At 36.6% G+C, this 21,949-nt stretch overlaps 1 long non-coding RNA gene across 3 annotated transcripts; it reads left to right on the top strand.

The window, feature by feature from the left end:
• The first annotated feature begins 19,673 nt into the window (after window positions 1-19,673).
• Window positions 19,674-20,492, top strand: LOC116931935. Of its 3 annotated transcripts, none has more exons than XR_004399206.2 (3): window positions 19,674-19,786; window positions 19,849-20,047; window positions 20,115-20,492. It is a non-coding gene; the product is annotated as an uncharacterized LOC116931935 (long non-coding RNA). The 3 variants fall into 3 exon arrangements; XR_004399207.2 differs by having other exon boundaries at window positions 20,119-20,492; XR_006641753.1 differs by having other exon boundaries at window positions 19,849-20,492.
• Window positions 20,493-21,949: the final 1,457 nt, after the last annotated feature.

A 21,949-nucleotide genomic window follows, 5' to 3' on the forward strand; every position in this document is an offset into this window, starting at 1 on the left:
GTTTTCTTCCATAATAGGGTAAATATTACGTTGTTTCGGTGCGCTTGGTTGAGCTGGGCGTGATTGTGTGGGTCTTTCCATGGTAAGAGGTGTAGGAGCCGTCATCCTAGTGAATGGTTGTTCTATTATTTCTTCTGGTGGTTGACTGCTTGAATTTGCGATCATTGAAGTTAATTCGTGTGCTTCTTCCATATTGATTTCGTATCGTCTTAATCTTCTAGTTTGACGAATTTTTTCCATGATTCTTGTGAAAGGGTCACAAATGATGAATATGCGTAGGCATATGATGAATATAATGAATCCGATAATAGATAGGATAAGAATTTTTAATGTGTCGAACCATGAAAACATGGTGCCTATCTGATTATCCTGTTTTTCTGACATCACTATGTCAGAAACTGATTTTGAATTTGATTCCTGCATTAGTTCTACTAAATTGTTTAGGATATTCAATTGCTCCATTTCCATTGTTTTATGTGCTGGATGGCTCTTCAAACTGTAGTCGAAATCATTCAAGTGCAACTCTTCGAACTCTGTGATAAGGTCTAAGTTCGGCATGTGAATGCTTGCTTTTTGTTTTACCCAGTCTCCGTCTGTTGAATTGTGTTCCCAGGTGTGATGGAATCCCTTTAAATTTACCAAATTAGTTTTCCAAAAACAATCGGAATATGGATGTATAGACCATCCATCTACTCCAATTGTGCAGTTTTTATCTTCATAGGTAAAGAATGGTTGAAATCCACATTTGGATTCTTTTGCGGAGATGAAAATCCGTTTTGTTTCATATTTTTGAAGTGTCATCGCTTGTCCGAAGCCTTGCAGTCTCGTACAGATGGGTAATCCAAGCGCTGAAGCAGCAAGAATTCCGTTACTTTGAGCTAGAATCACCGCTTGAGTTTTCTTTATCGTTGATAGTTGACAATATACGTCGTGGATTTCTTTTGCAAGTTTGTTTTCGTGTTCTGTTTCTATACTTATTTTATATTGCTCCTGCATTTTTAAAATTTCGGATTTAATTTTGTCACCGAATTCTTCTATATTTTGGGGTAGACCGCTTTCTGTTTCATCTTTTATTGGTACCTCCGGTACTTGTTCTAGTGTTAAAGACGCTGCTTCGGGTATTTCTTGCGGAGCTGTTTGTTCAGTGTCATCAATAATTTCCATTATTGCATCTTCCGTAATGGTCTGATTTTTCGTGACTGGAGGATCTTCTATTTTTTTCAGTTGTTGTGTTATTTCTTGTTGAATTGCTTATTAATTCAGTTGTTGTTGTAGTCGCCATAGTTGTCGTTGATGATAGTGCAGTGGACGTGGTTTCAGTTGTAGTTGATGGCAATGTAGGTTCAGTACTTGGAAATGTAGGCCTAGTGGTTGTAGTTGTTGGCTTAGTAGTTGTAGTTGTAGGCAGGGTTGTTGTAGTTGTTGGCTTATCTGTTGTAGTTGTAGGCTTTGTTGTTGTAGTTGTAGGCGTAGTAGTTGTAGTCGTAGGCTTTGTTGTTGTAGTTGTAGGCTTTTTCGTTGTAGTTGTAGGCGTAGCAGTTGTAGTAGTAGGCTTATTTGTTGTTGTTGTAGGCTTTGTTGTTGTAGTTGTAGGCTTGGTTGTGGTAGTCGTAGGCTTAGTTGTGGTAGTCGTAGGCTTAGTTGTGGTAGTCGTAGGCTTAGTAGTTGTTGTAGGCCTAGTTGTCAGTGATGTGCTTTTAACGGTCGTTTTTATGGCTGTTGTGGCTATTGTTGTTTTAATTGTGGTTGTGCTTAATTTTGTAGTCGGTTTTACTGTCTTTGTGGTGCTTGAAGTAGATGAAATAGATTTTTGTGTGGTGGGCGTGGTTAAGTTTTCGTTGTTTGCTTTACTTTCTCTTTTGAGAAGAGGTGGTATAAGTGGGAGTTGTGTTCCGTCCAATGATTGTTGAGTGTGAAGCGCTATAATGGCTGCTGCTGAAAGCGTCCGTATTTGGTGCGGGTTTCGATATTCGAAGTTAAACTGTTGTTTTCTACTTGAACCGTGGCAATGTCCTAAACTCAGACGTCCTACTTTTAGTGTGAGACATTTTCTGTCTGACGCCGGTGAATGTAGGCCAGTTCTGTCTGTTGCCATGAGCTGTCCTGTGTGTTCGAAAGTGCCCGAAATTGAACTGGTGTTGGCGCATTCCTGTAGAATAAGCATCGTTGTGTTTGCCTTGACGCAAGCATTAGTGTTGAACGGTCTTATGGTGAAATCAGACGTATACTCGAAAGCTTGGCCTTTGGTAGTTACTTTACTGCAGTTTCCTACGGATACTTGTGACCAGGGGATCGTTACTTGTGATAAACGTTTTTAGTTCTTCTTGACATTTTGTCCAATCTGTGTCACAATCTTCTATGGTTAGTTGTTTTTCAAGCCCATGATGTGTGACACATTTCCCGTTTGGATATTGTCCATTTTTCAACAATCCCCAGGCGATCATGTCCCAGATGATGTTTCCACTGCCGTGATTTGCTTTTAAGATACCGCCAAATATGGGTGAGTTGATTGTGGTTGTAACTGCTCTTCGTTGTTCTAATCGGACTTCTTGAATATCCTGCAATGTTACATCGGGAAAATTTTCTATAACATCCGGATTGGTATTTATTGTTTGAAAGAACCATTGCTGGTTATTCCTGGTATCTCCTTCCAAAGCACACTTTTCCAATTTTAAGGTTTTGTCAAGCTCTACGGTAAGACACATTTCTGATTCTTGAGAAATTAGGTAGCTGTTCTCTTTTTCTAATATCCATCTCGTTGATTCTTCTGAACAGGCTGCAGCAAATACGTAGTCGTGTGTTGTTTCCGTGATGCATGAGTATTTTGTAAGCGTATTGTTTGATCGACAATGTACTCAAACTGGTGGGAGAGGGTCGTCCTTCGAAAGTTGACTGTACGTTATCAAAGGATTTCTGCTTCCAGACTCGTAAGTAATGTATATTGTTGCATCCTTTTGTACGATTTTTCCATCTTCCTTTATTATCTTTGGTCTTCTATGTGCCAATCTTAAAGTTCCCCAGGCGTATGAAATACTGTAAAGGCAAATTCCAAGTTGTTGGTCTTCGACTTGGGTGTCGAAAAGAAAGTTAACTTCTTGAAGAAGAGATCGTTGTGGTCTGGATTTGTACAGTTCTCTGTAGTCTTCACAGACTGGTGTGGCAAGGTTAGTATTTTTAAGGCATGTTGCGATTGTGTTCTTGAACATATTATATAAAATTTTTGTTGTTTCTGCAGGAAACGTCAAGTACGTTAGCGGGATTCCAACCACTTTATATCCTATTGGTACGATGTCCTTATATGGTTTGTTAAGAAAAGATATTTCAATCTGTCGACTGGTGTCGTAAAGGCGGCTGGAGTTATCCGACTCCGGTTCTCGAGGAATTTCCAGGTATCCTTTCCCCTTTAGTAGCGTCTGAGTGTATGAACTGTTGGTTGTTCTTTCTCCGCAAACGATCGTATTTTGATTTTGGATGAATTGCCCTTCCTGTTGGGTGGTGTTTAGTAATCCGAAAGGGCTTTCGATTGGGCTATCTCGCTTCTCCTGACGTAGCGTGATCTGTTCCGCTATACAGTTGAGTGTTTGGTATTCCTTGATGGCGTACCATTTACCTGCTCCTGAAGGAGTGGCTGTAAAACTGAGTCCCGTCCGTCCGGTTTGCATGTTATTGTCGCCACATTTTTTATCGTTGACCATCCGCCAGCATTCCAAAGGGGTGATTAGTATTGTTTCTTGGGAGTAAACTGTATCGAAGGATCCGATCCAGAACGATCCGGTTATTTTCTTTGTTTTAGTCCACTGTCGACATGTCCATCCTTTCCAAGTGGCTGCTGGTTTTTGCTTGGTTACTAAGGTGTAAGTAGTTGGTATCCTTGGTAAGTGTTGTGTTTCTGGTTTTTCATTGTCAGAGTAGTAAGGCAATTCGAAGTCTAGGATTCCTCGTATTTTCATATTGTTACAATCTCAGACGGATGCGTAGATAGGGTAAGTAGGGTTAAGTGAATGAAGGAGGCAATGAAGGAAGAGTAATGTCTGCATCTGTGAAAAAGAAAATGTTTAGTAATCTGGTCCTTGATATCGTCTTCGTAAGTTGTATTGGTGATTCGTTATAGGATCGTTTCGGATTTGGTTACGGTAAAAGTTGGGTATTGTGTGGTTTGTTGGTTCTTTTGGTTCTCCTTCGTTCCTGCGTGGTTTGATGTTCATTTTCACTGGATTTATCAGCTGCTGCTTCCTTGGTCGGCCTGGGCGGCGTTGGTGAATTACTGGTCGTCGTTGGGCTTCAACATTTTCTGGTAGGTTTTGTAGTATTTCTTCTTCCTTAGTTGTTTCTTGTTTCCTTGGTATGTAAAGTTTGAGACGGTTGATACTACAGATTTCAGTTTTTTGTTTTCAGTGTGCTGGATCTCGTAGTTGATATCCGAGAAGCTTCTTGAAATTTGAAATGGTCCGTTCCATCGATTTATGAATTTTCCTGCTGCTGGTGGCGCCTTCAGTAATACGTAGTCACCTATGTTGTATTTAATAATTTTCGTGGTTACGTCGTAGTATTTTTTCTGTCTTGTTTGCGATTTGAAGAGATGTTCTCTTGCCAGTTTTGAGCTTTTTCCCATTGCTGTGAATACACCATACTAGTATCTTCATAGGTCTCGTATCTTCTGTTAATCTTGATATCATTGGGCATTATTGGTTCTCGTCCGAAGAATAGAAAGAATGGTGTTTCTTGAGTTGAAGCTTGTTTTGCTGTGTTGTAAGCAAAAGTAACGAAGGGAAAGTATTTGTCCCAGTTAGCAGGTTGGTCTGAGACATAACAAGCTAACATGTCACAGAGAGTTCGATTGAACCTCTCAACTAATCCATCAGTTTGTGGATGATAGGCCGTAGTCCTTATTTGTTTGACTTTGAATAGTTTACACACCTCTTGTATCAGACTGGATAGAAAGTTAGTACCTTGGTCTGTTAGAACTACTTCTGGAGATCCATATTTAGTAAATATTTTATTAACTAAAACCTTCGCAATTGTTTGGGCAGTTTGATTTCTCATTGGAACTGTAAAAACAAACCTACTGGCATAATCTGAAATAACTAATATATATCTGTATCCCTTAGCGCTTTCTTGAATTGGGCCCACTATGACCATAGCGATCCTTTCCCATACTCCTTCAACTAAAGGCAAAGGGTGCAATGGTGCTTTACTACCACCTACCGCTTTTCTTTTACTACACATCAAACTACTTTTAACGTATTCTATTACGGCGGTACGCATGCATGGCCATGTGTACTGTCTTTGAAGTCTAGCCAACGTTTTTCCTACTCCTAAATGTCCTGCTAATATGTGATCGTGATTTTCCTTTAAAATTTGTGGCACCAGTCGTACTGGCGTTACAATTCTTCCTCTGATACCTGCTAATAATCCTTTTTCGTTTATTTTAAATTTATTTTTAACGTCTTTACTTGGATTGGCCTTTGCCATTTCTTTTAATATTGTTCGGCAATACTCATCTTTGTGTTGGAGTTCTATCCATTTTTCCGTGTCCTCGGACTGATTACTTTCTGTTTCGAAAATTACTTGTTTTGTTCTAGTTTCCTTGGTTTCGTTTTTTACTTCTGGTTTCTCTTTTGTACCTGTTGACTTTGTTTCTACTTTCGCTAGCGGCACTATTGGGGTGCGACTAAGTGTGTCAGCATTTTGGTGTGACTTTCCTGGTCGGTACCCAATAATGATGTCAAATTCTAGGATCTTAAGAGCCCATCGAGCTAATCTTCCTGCTGGTTCTGTCTTACTCATTAGCCATTCTAAAGGTCTATGATCTGTAAATACGGTAAACTTACGCCTGTATAGGTACGTCCTAAACACGTCGATGGCGTGGATTATTGCGTATGCCTCTTTCTCTGTGGTTGACCACTTGGCCTCGCGGTCGTTCAGATGTTTAGAGGTATAGGCTATGACGACTACTACGTCGTCTGATTTACGAAGGTCCTGTCCGTCGGACTCCGCTAAATCAGCTGATTGAGGTGGAGGTTGTATTTGAGCCAAGACTGCTCCTATTCCATATCCTGAAGCATCCGTGTAGATGATAAATTCTCGAGAAAAATCCGGATAACCTAGAACAGGTCTAGTGATGAGACAGTTCTTAATACATTCAAAGGCGTCCCTTTGTTCCTCCCCCCGTTCCCCTTCCGCTGACTTTCTAGTGAGCGCAGTTAGTGGATGGGCTTTATCAGCAAAAGCCCGAATAAATTTTCTGTAGTAGCTGGCTAGACCTAAAAATGAGCTCAATTCTTTTACGTTAATCGCGTCTAACTTTTTTGTACTTGGTGTTATTCCTTTCCCGGATACGATGTATCCTTAATAATCTAATTCTTCTTTAAAAAATTCGCACTTCTTCCTTTTCAACTTTAAACCCGCTTGTTTAAGGAGTCTCAAAACTGCTTCCAAGTGTGTCACATGATCAGTAATTAAATTACTGAACACAATGATGTCATCTAGGTAAACCAATGCGAATTTGTACAATACCGTTTTCAAAATGTTATTCATTGCTCTTTGAAAAGTGCTGGGTGCATTTGTTAAACCAAATGGCATTCGATTAAATTCGTATTGGCCAAATTCACAAATGAAAGCTGTTTTGTGTTTATCACTTTCTTCCATTTCTATTTGCCAGTAGCCGCTCAGTAAGTCCAATGTTGAAAAATAAACCGATCTGCACAACGCGGCATTTGTGTCATCTATCCTAGGTAGAGGGTACTTATCCTTAACAGTAATTTTGTTCAAAGCTCTGTAGTCGATGCACATTCGCATCTCTCCATCTTTTTAGGTACCATTACTATAACTGAAGCAAAAGGACTGTGGCTTTCTCTTATTATTTTGTTACTTAGCATTACCTCTATTTTAGTCTTAACAACAAGTTTTAGGGATTCGGGTGTTCTTCGCAGTCTTTGATTAATGGGCGCGTTATGGCCTATGTTGATGTGATGTTTCACTTGTGTAGCTAGACCCAAGTCGGATTCTTGGTCTACGAAAAGATCTTCGTGTTTCTTTAGTAAAATTTCAATTTTAGTTTGTATGTCGTCTGATACATTGAGTGATTGTTCTTCTTTTTCAGCAATCTTAGCTATCTGCTTAGTTTTATTATTAAAGTCTAATTGAGTGAAGGATTCTAAATTACGATAATCTTGTTGTGTAAGATCTTCGTCTTCTCTATCAGTTGGGATCAGTGGTATATGGATGCCTGCTTTGATAAATGTTACGCTATAAATGGGCATGGTATTACTCCCAAAATTATGTTCTACTCCAAAGTGATCATAACATATTTGACGATTTCTAGTGTTAATCTTCACATTATTGTTAGATAAGAAATCTAATCCTAAGATGCATTGTTCATTTAAGTTGTTCATAACATAAAAGTGATGGTTAATAATATGGTTATCATTGATAATAACCGAAAATTCAAATTTCCCTATCGATTTAAGTTCTTGTCCCGACACCGTTCTAAAAATAGGAGGCTTCGCATTTTCTACTTGTTTTAAGTTCTCATTACACTCTAGATTATCCAATATTTTACTGGATACTAAACTAGCGGCTGCGCCCGTGTCCACTATAGCTATGATTTCCTTATTAAAAATTCTAACGGGAATACGTATTAGTTTTGGAATTTCTACTTCTACAGCTGATCCTAAATTGTATATTAGTGGGAGTTACGGATTGGTTTTATGGTGTTTATCGGGGACCTTGGTTTTTGGTACGTGCCATATCTGTCCAACATTCTCTTGCAATATGTCCTCTTCGGTTACACTTGTAGCAGGTTATTTCTCGATTTTCAGTGGTTCGAGGGTTGTTGCTAGTGTGCTGTTGCTGCTGTGGATGTTGGTTGGTGTTATAACGTGCTTGTTGTCTGTAGTTGTTTGGTGCGCTGTAGTTTCCTTGTCGGTTGGGGTAGTCGTTCCGATATGGGGGACGTTGGTGAGATGGAAATCTGGTTTGCCTGTATCCTGAAGGATTATAATTTCTTCGTCCTGACGAATTGTAATCTCTGCGGTAGGGGCTGTTGTCTCTGTTTCTACTTAGACTTCTTTCTCGACTTGATTCTCGGCTGTTATGATTGTCAGCAAATCGCACTCGCGAATCACGTGATCTTGAGTAACGTTCACTTGGACGTGGTCTTCTGTTTTCGTATTGGTCAGTTGCAGCTATGGTAACGTCGTTTTCCTGTGAGGATCCACGTTTCGTATTAGTACATTTTAATTCTGACAGAGTTTCTGATAATTTTTGCTGAAGTAGTTGGATTTTATCGTCTTGTTGTTTTTCGTGATGCGTTATCCCTGCTATGACAGCTGACATCTCCTTGTCGTCTGTAGCTTCTTTTGTGTGTAGAATTTTTTCAGAAATGAAAAGTTGTTTACATAATGCGTCAAAGTCTTCTGTGTTTTCTGGCATTCGTAGATAAAGTTCTGCTTTATACTTTGGTAGTAATCCTTCTAGTACGATTTTGCTTTTTCTGTGATCCCTCATCTTTTTCACTTTGTTTAGTAATTGTCCTTCAATAATAGTTTGGTTATGGTCAGCCTTTTCTTCTTTACCAGCGATGGTATCGTAAAGATTATTTAACCTTGAAACAAAAGCTCTGCAGTTTTCTTCCGGTTTTTCAGTTAATTTTGAAAGTTTTTTCTCCAGCGTAGCTAAGTCGTAGGTGTCTTGAAATCTTGTTATTAGTGCTTCTTTCCAATCCTGGTAATTTAGATCATCGCCTTCTTCCTCAGCGTAGTTTTCATGCCATTCGAAGGCTTCGCCTTTCAATCGATCAGAGAAGAAACGCATCTTTTGATTGTCGTCCCATTCGTTGTTTCGTGCTACGTGCTCGGCGCAGCGTAGCCACTCTGATGTTAGTTTATCAGTGCTTTTTCCTTAAAAGATTGGGATTGCCTTTTGGTCTTCTCTGGAGAATAGCTCTCCTAGGGCCTTCACTATTGGCTGAGTGAAGTACCTGTTCACTTTCTTTGCGTCTTCGTCGTCCTGCTCAGTTGCTGGAATATCGTCATCCTTGGGATTTTTCTTGCGGGTATTCGCGAACGTTTTTTCCGAAGTGTCCTCGTCGTCGTGTGTTACGCCCATGTCGACCTTCTTTTTTAGCTGTTGATTTTCTTGCTCCAAATAGATGATTGTTTTGTTTAAGTGTTCTATTTGCGTTTTCAGGTTTTCTATTGTTTGTTCAAAATCGTTTGTTTGTTCTATTTCCAGCTCGTAGTGGAGTGACTTGTCTCCACTGTCTGTCGGCAAGGTCAGTTCGTTTATATCTCCCACTAGTTTGGTTATTTCTCCTGGTTCGTCCTCGTCTTACCTTGAGTCGTTAGAGTCTTCAGTCTCGTTGAATTTAACTTGAATTTTTTTGTATTCTTTCACCCGGTTTTCTAGAAATATTATTTGATTTTCTTGTCCTCGTACCCGATCTTGGTAGTTCTTGAAGGTCTTTTTCAAGGTTCTTGTTCTTCGAAGTAAAATCTAGCAAGTTTTTCTTTAAATTGATTTTCTCTGCTGAAGCCTTGTCGAGTCTGTCTGCCAAAACTTTTATCTCTTTCTGGAGCTGCTCTGCTGTTTCCGATACTTGTTTTATCTGGTTTTCTGCAGTGCTGAGTTTCTGGATTAGTCTGGTCTTCTCACCTTCAAGTTTGTTAATTATTTCTTGCCCTTCGGCCTCGACAGCTGCGTTGTTTTCCTCTTTTCTTTTGAGAAGATTCTGCAATTGGCTCTCGGTTGCTTAGGTGGCTTCAAGGTTTTGTCCTAGGTCGGCGATTCGGGAATTGGCTTTTTCAAGGGAGTTTTTCAGAGCTTCGTTGTTTTCTTGAAGTTGCTCTAACGAACTGCTTAAAGTGTATTTGGAACTCTTTGCCTTCTTTTTGTTACTCTCCAATTGTTTTTGCGCGTTTGAAAGTTCAAATTTTAGCGCAGATATCTGCTTTTTATCTTCAATTAGTGCAATTACTGACTCTTTCTGCAATACACTGATGGTACCGAACAAAAATTCTTTATCTTTTCCGTGCAATGTGTGTAGTTGTTGGAGTAAACTGTCGAGTGTTCTGGTGTTCCCACCTTGTGCGACTATATCGTCTTTGAGTGTTTTAGTAGCATTAGCAATGGTTTCTGCCGTTACACCATCTGTTACTTTTAAAGTTTGTTCTAGAAGGTAATAAGTGTAAAAATGCAGCGAATTTTGCGTCGCCTGACTTGCTTCTTGTTTCTGTGTTTGTAACTGTTGGATATTTTCAGTTGTTGAGATTGTCTGGTATGATTTACTTCTTTCTAAGTCTTGCTTTAATTCTAAGGCTATTAAGGTCTACCAATGGTCAAAAATTGTTCTCGATGGTGACTTAGGTTTGGGTCTTGGTCGGTTAAATCAGATTCTTGTAGTACGGGGTATAAAGGTAGTAGTGTTTTCTCGTTGAGAGCAGTCTTTTGTACAGGTGAATCAAACGGCATTCGCTTACCTCGATGATGTTCCGATGTCGGTTGCTTGAAGATAAAAAAAGGTGATAGAAGCGTAGAACACTTGCAGCTAGCAAATGAAGCACAGATCAGAAACTTTTCTTCAAGAGTCTCGATGTTATTCTTGCAGTCTCGTTGGGACCTACAAATGTAATAGTTTCTAGACTGTGTATTTACCAGTAAACTAACTCTACTTAAGACGATACAACCATGAACTTATATACCAAAAGATTAAAGGTTAAGAAGGGAGGGATTTACAATACCTTTTACTTTTATCGTAAACTATTATCCTCAGGGAAGGTTGCATTCGTGACGACCTTCTTGCTGGGTGGGGCTGCTGTTGCTGGGAGAAGTTACTGCGGTCTATTACACTCATGATATCACAGTGTATTCACATTGAATATAAGTATATTTGATGCTGTTTACATATAGAAGTATAAACTCCTAATATCACAGTGTAAGAGTGTATTCACATTGAATACAAGTATATTTGATGCTGTTTACATGTAAAAGTTTAAACTCATGGTATCACAGGCTATTCACATTGAATACAAGTATATTTCATGCTGTTTACATGTAGAAGTATAAACTCATAATATCACAGTGTATTCACATTGAATACAAGTATATTTGATGCTGTTTACGTGTAGAAGTTTAAACTCATGGTATCACAGTCTATTCACATTGAATACAAGTATATTTCATGCTGTTTACATGTAGAAGTATAAACTCATAATATCACAGTGTATTCACATTGAATACAAGTATATTTGATCCTGCTTACATATAGAAGTAAAATTCATGGTATCACAGTGTATTCACATTGAATACAAGTATATTTGATCCTGTTTACATGTAGAAGTAAAAACTCATGGTATCACAGTGTATTCACATTGAATACAAGTATATTTGATGCTGTTTACACGTAGAAGTACAGTACCCACCAAACTATTAGGTACACCCCCTTTTTCAGTGCATTCCTATGGCACTACGTGTCTTAAACGGCTTGGGCTAGATTTTTTGTATTTTTTTCCTGAGTAGACCTAATGATGATCTACATTTTTATACACACAAAAATGTCATAGGATTAACCCCCATGGTGCTACGGTATCGTTCACTTTATTAGATACGGGGTGTATATATATATTATGCGCCGTGGTAAATACGGCGTTTTCAAAAATATACAAAAAAAACTAAAAATAAAGCTAAAATCTTTTTCTTTGTGCCAAAAGATGCACAATTCTTCACTCTATACTAATCCAAAGTATGATTTACAGTCAAACTAACTAAAAGAACCCTTCTATATACCCCAAAATTAACCCCTCTCAACATTTTTACGGCAAAATCAAAACTGGCGATGTCGCCACCAGAGGCACTGCAAGATTCGGGCTGTTGCTACCAGCCGCCAGTTTTCACAGAATATGGTTTGAGGTTACTTTAATTCTCTTCGTGAATCACGTAGTTATTTTTATACAAAAAAAATGAGTTTGATGGGAAATTTTTATTTGCCAATATTGCGAAAAAGCGAAAAGTTTCAATTTTAGTCTTAGTTCCATTAGAAAATAAACAATGAAATATGCAATATGCGATGCGAAAATGAAAATAATCAGATTTTTTTTATATCTTGTGTTCCCTCCCTTGGCTAGTATTACTGCTCTGCATCGGTCAGCCATTGTGCCGATGTATCGCTGTATTAATTCGGGCGTAATCAAGTTCCAAGCTTTCTCCAGTTCTATCCAAATAGTTCTCACGGTGACTCTGTCGGATTCTTCTAGCCTAGATTTTACAAAATCCCAGACCTGCTCAATAGGATTTAAATCCGGGCTCTGAGGAGGCCAAACCACGCGCTTTAACACTCCTAGACTCAAATAACAAATTTTTGAAAATAATAATTAGGCGAGAAATCATTTGTCTACCTAATTTTTTTTTCTTTCTAAATATCCTCGACAAAGATGTGACGAATGTTTAGGATCATTGTCTTCTTGATAGACAAATCCTTCTCCGAGTAATCGAAGACCTCCTGGCACTGCCTAGTATAAAATTTTACATACAAATAAAGTAATTTTTATACGTCATTTGTGCTAAAAAAACGAAAATTATTTTTACCTTGCAAATCAAAATTTGGTGATAAGTTTGCTTAGTCATGATCCCTTCTATTCTGTGCAGTGGTAAAGCTCCTTTAGCACAAATTGCCCCCAACACATTACCGAACCCCTCCAAATTTTACAGTTGGTACAAGGCCCTCATTCCTATATCTTTCGCCGGCTTTTCTCCTGACAAATATGCGTCGATGTGTTCCAAAGACTTCTACTTTAGTTTCATCAGTAAACAATACTCGATTCCACTGTTCTTCAGTCCAATTTACATGTTCTTCAGCAAATTTTAGGCGTTTTCGTATATTAGCTTTTCTGAGAAGAGGTTTTTTGCACGCAACTCGGCCGTTCATATCAAAACTTTGCAGGGATCGACGCACAGTCGACAATGAAAGTGGGGTACTTATTGCGGTGTTGACTTCTTGAGTAAGAAGAGGCAAAGTTTTTCTACGATCTCTTTTTGACAATAAGTGTAAATATCTAGCAGATGCATTGGAAATTTTACGTTTGCAAGAAGTCTTTCTTTCTCTTTTTCCTATGCAATCAGTCTCATTAAATCTATTAATGCCTGCTTTACTGCGTTAACACTACGGCCTAGAACAAGAGAAATTTTACGTAACGAAGCACCTTCCTGTCTAAGTGTCACAATTTTAGTTTTTTCCATCACAGTCAAATCACTCGCTCTCCCCATTTTCACCTTTGGACAGGAATTTTGAATGGCGTGATCGCCACAACTTTTTTCCCATTTAATGTAATTGATTCTTTCAATTTCTTCCCGCCGAGGAGGTGAGGTAACATATCAGAATCTACCCCAAACCATATTCTGTGAAAGCTGGCGGCTGGTAGCAACATCCCGCATCTTGCAGTGCATCTGGTGGTGACATCGCCAGTTTTATTTTTGCCGTAAAAATGTTGAGGGGGGTAAACTTCGGGGTATATAGAAGGGTTCTTTTAGTTGGTTTGACTGTAAATCATACTTTGGATTAGTATAGAGTGAAGAAATGTGCATCTTTTGGCGCAAAGAAAAAGATTTTATCTTTATTTTTAGTTTTTTTTGTATATTTTTGAAAACGCCGTATTTAACACGGCGCATATGGGGGAAAACGGGGTGTACCTAATAAAGTGAACGATACCGTAGCGCCATTGGGGTTAATCCTACGACATTTTTGTGTGTATGAAAAATGTAGAACATCATTACATCTATTCAGGAAAAAAATACAAAAAATCTAGCCCAAGCCGTTCAAGAGTATTTGCACTTTTTTAAAGACACGTAGTGCCATAAAAATGCACTGAAAAAAGGGGGGTGTACCTAATAGTTTGGTGGGTACTGTATAAACTCATAATATCACAGTGTATTCACATTGAATACAAGTATATTTGATGCTGTTTACATATAGAAGTAAAAACTCATAATATTTTATGCTGTTAACATGTAGAAGTATAAACTCATAATATCACAGTGTATTCACATTGAATACAAGTATATTTGATGCTGTTTACATGTAGAAGTATAAAATCATCATATCACAGTGCATTCACATTGAATACAAGTGTATTTGATCCTGTTTAGATGTAGAAGTATAAACTCATAGTATTATACTGTATTCACATTGAATACAAGTATATTTGATGCTGCTTACATGTAGAAGTATAAACTCATAATATCACAGTGTATGCACATTGAGTACAAGTATATTTGATACTGTTAACATGTAGAAGTATAAACTCATGGTATCACAGTGTATTTACATTGAATACAATTATATTTGATGCTGTTTACATGTAGAAGTATAAAATAATAATATCAAAGTGTATTCACATTGAATACCAGTATATTTGATCCTGTTTACACATAGAAGTAAAAACTCATGGTATCACAGTGTATTCACGTTGAATACAAGTATATTTGATGCTGTTTCCATGTAGAAGTATAAACACGTAATATCACAGTGTATTAACATTGAATACAAGTATATTTGATAATGTTTACATTTCGTAGTATAAACTCATAATATAACAGTGTATTCACATTGAATACAAGTATATTTGATCCTTTTTACATATATAGAAGTAAAAACTCATGGCATCACGGTGTATTCACATTAAATACAATTATATTTGATGCAGTTTACATGTAGAAGTATAAACTCATAATATCACAGTGTATTCACATTGACTACAAGTATATTTGATGCTGTTTACATATAGAAGTAAAAACTCATAATATCACAGTGTATTCACATTGAATACAAGTTTATTTAATGCTGTTTACATATAGAAGTAAAATCTCATGGTATAACAGTTTATTCACATTGAATACAAGTATATTTGATGCTGTTTACATGTAGAAGTATAAAACCATAATTTCAAAGTGTATTCACATTGAATACCAGTATATTTGATCCTGTTTACATAAAGAAGTAAAAACTCATGGTATCACAGTGTATTTACATTGAATTTAAGTATATTTGATGCTGTTTACATGTAGAAGTATAAACTCATAATACCACAGTGTATTCACATTGAATTCAAGTATATTTGATGCTGTTTACATGTAGAAGTATAAACTCATAATATAACAGTGTATTCACATTGAATACAAGTATGTTTGATGTTGTTTACATATAGTAGTTAAAATTCTTTGTATTACAGTGTATTCACATTGAATACAAGTCAGCCTGGTCTCCTTGGACGTCAAAAACACTTTTTACTTGCATGCCACGCCGCTTATTGGCTGAATATTGCACACGTGATTTCTTTAGGGTTGTCCAAAAATTTGATCTTGACCTTAGGCGCCATTTTGGTTTCGTTTGTATGTTTTAGTCCGTTTTTAAAAATAATTTATCATGCTTAAAATCGTTCAAAACAAAGGAATTTTTCAGCATTTCCATGTAGCCTCTTTTACACTTTTTACTACCATAATTTAGTTTGTTATAAGAATTTATTGGTTTTTAGGAATTCCATGCTAGAAAATGAGAAAAAGTGTGTAACAGTCGGCAAGTCAAATTCTACCGTCTTAAAAATCTGTTCCAAACCGTAAATGTTGGATACAGATTGTTTTAAAACAAAGATCTTATCGAAAATCTATTTAGGCTCGCTTGTTATCCTCCCAGAAAGGCGTGAGTAGTCTCATTTTTACTTATGTCGAAAATCCTAAGGGTCCAGACAATTTCAATGGAATGGCCTTTGGTAGTAAAGGTGAAAAAATTCTCACAACCCAAGAAGCAGTGGATTTTGCACTTTACTTTAGAAAAAGTTTCAGTGAAACAATTGAATGTAAGTGATGAAAATTTCTCAAATTAAAATCTAATTTTCCTTTCCAATCTTTCTGTTTCCAGTGTCGTGTGATAAACCTATTCCTTTAGGAGATGAATTTGATTTGTCAACTTCTAAAACAATCCAACAGAACGAAAAAGGAGACACAATAGACAATGATGGAATGCATGGGACACTGATCATTTTAAATTATTCGTATTAATGAATCCTGCAATTTGGGATTGTATTGCAGGAATTTCCAATTTGATCACTAATATCTCTGAATTGGAAACTGAAAAATCAAATAGCACTGAAATGATCTACATTCAAGAAAAAATATATAACTTCAGAAATCATCGGAAAAACAATTGAAGAGGTAGTCCAGTGGACGAAAAAAATTTTGAAGAAAAAGAGAAGGAAATCGACTATTTAGATGAAAGAGAAGGTAGAGACTATTCAAATGCAATTCATTGTGCATTACATTGTTGAGACAGATCATTAATTCATTATTTTTGATTTATACGTCAACCGACGTGTCAATAGCTGATGAAGTAGGTCTTCAGATTTGCGAAGGAAATAAAGCGATTTCCAAAGACAATCTGCCAAATGTTTTGCATGAAACTCGTAATGTGGCATTTGAGGTAGCTGGGCTGTGTGACATAGTCACTGATGAAAAAAATGCTGGTAATGACTAACTTTGAAACTGAAACAATATTTCTATTACAAAAAACTTGGTATGACAGAAAATAGCACGTATTCGATGAAGGTTTCCCATCAGTTCAATATCTCTGGTCGCAAGGAGAAGCAGAATTGGATTACTGAGGTAGATTGTGAATCAGATTCAGACGAGTTGCCTCATCGGACACAGTCGAAATACATTTCGATGAATAACGAAATTAGTCAGAACAAAAATCAACAATCAAACATTTCTGTAACTAAAGTCTTTTATGTCATTTGTGCTTAAATTTAAAGATTGTAAGGGAAAGTTTTTTTTCTTTTAAGTTCCTGCCAAAAAGAAGTTTTATTTAGTTTGAGTACGTACTTTTTTCATTTTTTTATTTTAACTGGGCTCCAAGAGGTTATCAACAAAACATATTCAAGTTCTGAATTTTTGTCAGTTCACTGTTTGTGGATTTAGTGTACCAAGAAATACCAATAACAACAATAAAATTTTCTTTGTTAATCTACTATTTTTACAGTTTAACTGGGAAGTAACTGGTAAAACCAGTCATAGAACAGACAGCTGAAGTCTTCCGAAGAATAGGCCTCCTGTGACTGCTCATAAATACTATCTAAAAATAAGATATAAGAAATTAAATTTAGAAAAGTGCTGCAAAGTGACAATTTTCTAAATAAAACAAAGCAGCTTTAACATTTTGAGTTCATTTGTCGAGTAGGGCAAATTAAGTTGTTAACTGCAGCAGTTGAATGTTTTAAATAGCATAAAGAGAATCTTGAATTTTTTTGCTGGATCTAAATTCTGCCACACGTTCTTACAAAACTATTAAAACTTCTCTATTGAGCCATGATTAATACGTAAAATTACAACTTTCTTCCATTTAGGGAGATCAGACAGTTTGGAAAAAAAATTTTCCCCCCCAAGATTACTAATAAATTGTTTAACAAATTTATTCTTCCAAAATGAGGTTGACTTAAGATTGGTTCATCACAACAAATAGAAAAAGGTGGTCTGCTGGCCTTTCCAAACCTACATAAAAACATATTTATATTACAGATCAAAGTCAGGAATGCAGATTTTACTTGCACTTACCTTCGTTTAGTAGACAAGTGTGTGGAGGAATTGCACCTGCAATTAGGCTGTTATTAACACATTCTTCATCCAATTCCATAGTAGGTGAGCTCTTGGCTTGTTTGTAGGGAAAAATAGCAGAAGATTGATCAGTATCTCTCTTTTTTGAAAACTTCTTTTCAACCGGAGCATCGTTTTCGAAAACCAAAATAGCCTGCGTAAAATACTGTTTGAAACTGATAGTTAGACAGATGAAAATCGAAATCGATAGTTACACTAACTCGATATCGACAGTTTTTTTTTTTTTTTTTCTTGGTGCCACTAGGGCTCGGCCCCGTGTCCAATGGGTAGGTATTTGGGCGAATGGGTAGGTCTTCTCGGCAAAAAATTTGATCCGGTGGGTAACGGTTCCTAAGACTTTGTGCCCACTACCTACCCGGGTACCATGTGGGTAACACAATTTCGAAAACCGTTTCCATTACCCGGGTTCAAAATCCGGTTATCCCCGATTTCCTACCCGATTACTCGAGTTTTTCCCTGAAATCTAGTGACGCCCTTTGAATTTCCCGCCACAAAAAATTTTTTTTGCTACACTACTTTTAATTTAACTTGGGGCTTTGCAAGCCGCCATTTTCCAAGATGGTGGTGGGTATACCCGGTTTGCCCATCAAATCCATCCAGCCTACCCACTTTCGCAAATAGACTACCCGGATCGCTCATTTGCGACTTTTTTTTGGCGACGAACCGCGGGTAAACCGGGTTTTCAAGAACCGGGGCCGAGCCCTAGGTGCCACTGGCCATGGCTGGTTGAAACGTGTTACAGTTTACGGGCCGCCTGTTGAGGGGCCGTAACACACCGTGGCGTTTTTGTTTATTACAATTTGCAGAATTTTATTACAAAATAAGGGATTGGGGAAATATTTTAGTGGTAAGAAATTAAGTGTTAAATTCGTTCGATGATCTTGATACTTGTAATGAACTTATTGAGTGTTTTTGTGATTTTTTCTTGAGTGTGTTTAGGGATGCTGAATTTGATACTGATACCGGTAAGTGTTGGTAGACACATGGTTTTTAAAGATTAGTCCCAATGTTTACCATGTTGTGTTTCTTTAATTTAAAACAGAAAGCTATAAATAGAGAAAGAATCCGAAGTAAGGCAAAAAAACTGCTATAATAGTAACTCTACAGAGGCTAAAGGAAAGCCATGTTATAGGGTTACTGGTAGGCGTATTTCCAGAGACCCTCGTCTGGGAAAATGGGACGAAAACTGGAATATTCTGAATTGACAACTCTGGCCGGGTGTGTAACTGTGTAGACTACTTTAACATGGGCTCTTATGGGACTACCCGTTTTGAACTGTTAGATTAAGGTGTTTGAATTTTTTTTTTCATTAAAAAAAATTTTATCGTGCGTAGAATTAATTTTTATGCAAAGTTCATTTTTTGGATTTTAATTTTAAAATGCTTGTATAATAAAAAAAAAAAAAAATGGTCCAAGGAATTTCTGAAAGTCTTTAACTTTCCACTTCTGCTAGACAGTTCCACATTATATATTAAAAGCGGGATTTGTTCTTTGGAAGTGATTGCCATGGTGATTGCACTGCTCATCTCAAATAAATTGTTTAAAAATCAAACGACGACAACTTAATTATCGTTTTATTTTGAAATTCGGGCTGCAAACAATGGCGAAAGCCAAAATGTAAACAATCTACGTCCAACGAGACGCAAACGTAACTGCTCCAAAGAACAAATTCCGCTTTTAATATATAATGTGGAACTGTCTAGCAGAAGTGGAAAGTTAAAGACTTTCAGAAATTCTTGGACCATTTTTATTTTTTTTTTATACAAACATTTTAAAATTAAAATCCAAAAAATGAACTTTGCATAAAAATTAATTCTTCGCACGATAAAAATTTTTCTAAATGAAAAAAAAAATTCAAACACCTTAATGTAACAGTTCAAAAGGGGTAGTCCCATAAGAGCCCATGTTAAAGTAGTCTACACAGTTACACACCCGGCCAGAGTTGTCAATTCAGAATATTCCAGTTTTCGTCCCATTTGCGCCCTCTTATGTACGCGTACCAGTAATCCTATACCATGGGAAAGCTCTGAAGAGCACAGAAGTTCAGCCTCAATGAGAAATTTAATATCCAGTACTTTCTTTATGGTAATTGAAGGAACCAGAAGGCAACGCAAAACGAAAACTATAGAAAGTAACACTCCTACTCATTCATTCACATAAACTATGTAATAATATTCCTTTCTTTGTCTGAAGCCAGATCAAGTCTGAAATGTAATGTGGTGTCGGAACTATGACTCCATCATAGCCATTGCATTTGAAACAATTTATGTATGACTTTCAATTTGCAGTGGCGTCAATGATTGATAGTTCTTTTGCTTGTTTCGTTGGATCAGGAGAACCAAAAAAAACAGAATATAGAACTATCAATATCCAGAATTCATTTTCCTAAAACGTAATATTAAAGTTTGTTGTATTTCTCTGCAGTAGATTTTTATTCTTTTCTGATTTTTTTCTACAAGTCAGTATTTCAGAAGTTTGTCCAGTATCCTAGGAAAGAGTCGTAATGCTAGCAGAGAACAGGTCACACGTTGGAATCATTGTAGTGAATGCAAATTGACAGTTGAAAGACTCGCAATTTCAAAATTATTGTTGTAATTTCAAGTGGTTGACTTACGTACGGCGTCGTTCATGATCTCGATTGTGTTTAATAATAAAATGTTTCAACCGGTATGTACATCGGAAACTGATGGACAAAAAACGGGAGGAATCAAAATAAAATAATCATTTTTAGCTCCACAGAAGTTAATCCTGTAATGATTTCCCTGCAGGTGGGAACTTTAAAGCTCAAAACTTTATATTCGTCCTAGAAGATAAAATAAAAAGTGGTCGCCTAAAAAGAGATTTCCTATTTGAAGATGTTTCTATATTAACATACTATATGTGTGTGTGTCTATGTGTACGTCTAATGTAGTTATTATTTTTCATCCATAATAAACAAAATGTAGACCATAAATCGTGAAAATGTCTGACAAGTGCTTTCCATGTGCATTAGTTAATCCTAAAACGACTGGAATTCCTCATTAAAGGGACTTCATGATGATACATAAAAAAACGACTAAAATAAAGAGACAATATGAAACGATTTATGGTTTATTAAAAGAAAAATAAGAGAAAGAGACAATATGAAACGAGTTAATTTAGGGACTATATAAATGGCGGCAATCGGGAATCCTCCCCCGGAGGGTGGGGAAGAGGTAAATTTTTTATGCTATTTCTTATCCAAAACTATAAGTATCGAAATATGTTCTGATACAATATGGGCAGGTGATGACGAGTAATGTTTAAAATGTATTTTTTTACCGTTTTGGTGTACAGTAAGACCCAAACGATGTGCGCAAAATTAGATGTTTTTCGATATCTCTCCCTCCCCCTCCCCCGGAAAATTCAAAAATCCAATATTTATTTTCGGAGTAACCATTAGACGCATTTTCATAAACTTAACAGTAATTGATAGCCCTCGACAAGGGCTATGAACTCATACAAACTCGCTAAAGAATATTACATAGGTAAAAAGTCCATAAACCCTAAATTTATTTTTTTTTTGCGTTTCGTCTTTTGGGTCGAGTATTGCGCTTAAGCTAGAGATATATGAAGATGAAATGAAACCAAATGTTTTCATGGGAATTCTTATCTTTTAACTATTTTGTTATCAAATTAACCGATTCGATAGTCTTTACTGAGAGCTATTGATTGCCGTTAAACTAATGTAGATGCATCGATAAAGTCTCAGCCGCAAATAAATATAAGATTTTTTATACTTACTAGAGGGAGGGAAAGATGAAAAAAAGTTAACTTTAAGTCTATCCTTTGAGTCTCAACCTACACTAAAACCATAAAAAAGACTTCTAACATGCCGCATCATCTTGAGAATGTTTTTCTATTAGACAATACTTAGATAGCTATTGTTTTAGTTGTTGATCGAAAATTGTTATCAAAATTTACCCCTTCCTGATGCTTCTGATGACGGACATTTTGATGAAGCGCCTCCTCTAAATCTTTTCACATTCTCTATTAATCGTTTTTAACATAACCTTCTAGTCACTACTACGGGCATTTTTTTTCATTATAGGGCAGAAATCAAATAATTTCACCATAAAAATTTCAATATTTTGTTTATTACAGTGTGAAATACTTGTGACATATGACATAATATTTAAAAAACATGTTTTTAAAGAAATCAAACTTCTAATTTTGGCAACAACTTTGTAATCACGTCAAAAATAAATTAAATGTTGTACGTTTTGTGAATCAAGAACTCTGAGGTTTTAACTAGTCATCCAACAGATTTGTAGCT

The sequence above is a fragment of the Daphnia magna genome, unplaced genomic scaffold, assembly GCF_020631705.1.
Source record: "Daphnia magna isolate NIES unplaced genomic scaffold, ASM2063170v1.1 Dm_contigs187, whole genome shotgun sequence".
NCBI lineage: Eukaryota > Metazoa > Arthropoda > Branchiopoda > Diplostraca > Daphniidae > Daphnia > Daphnia magna.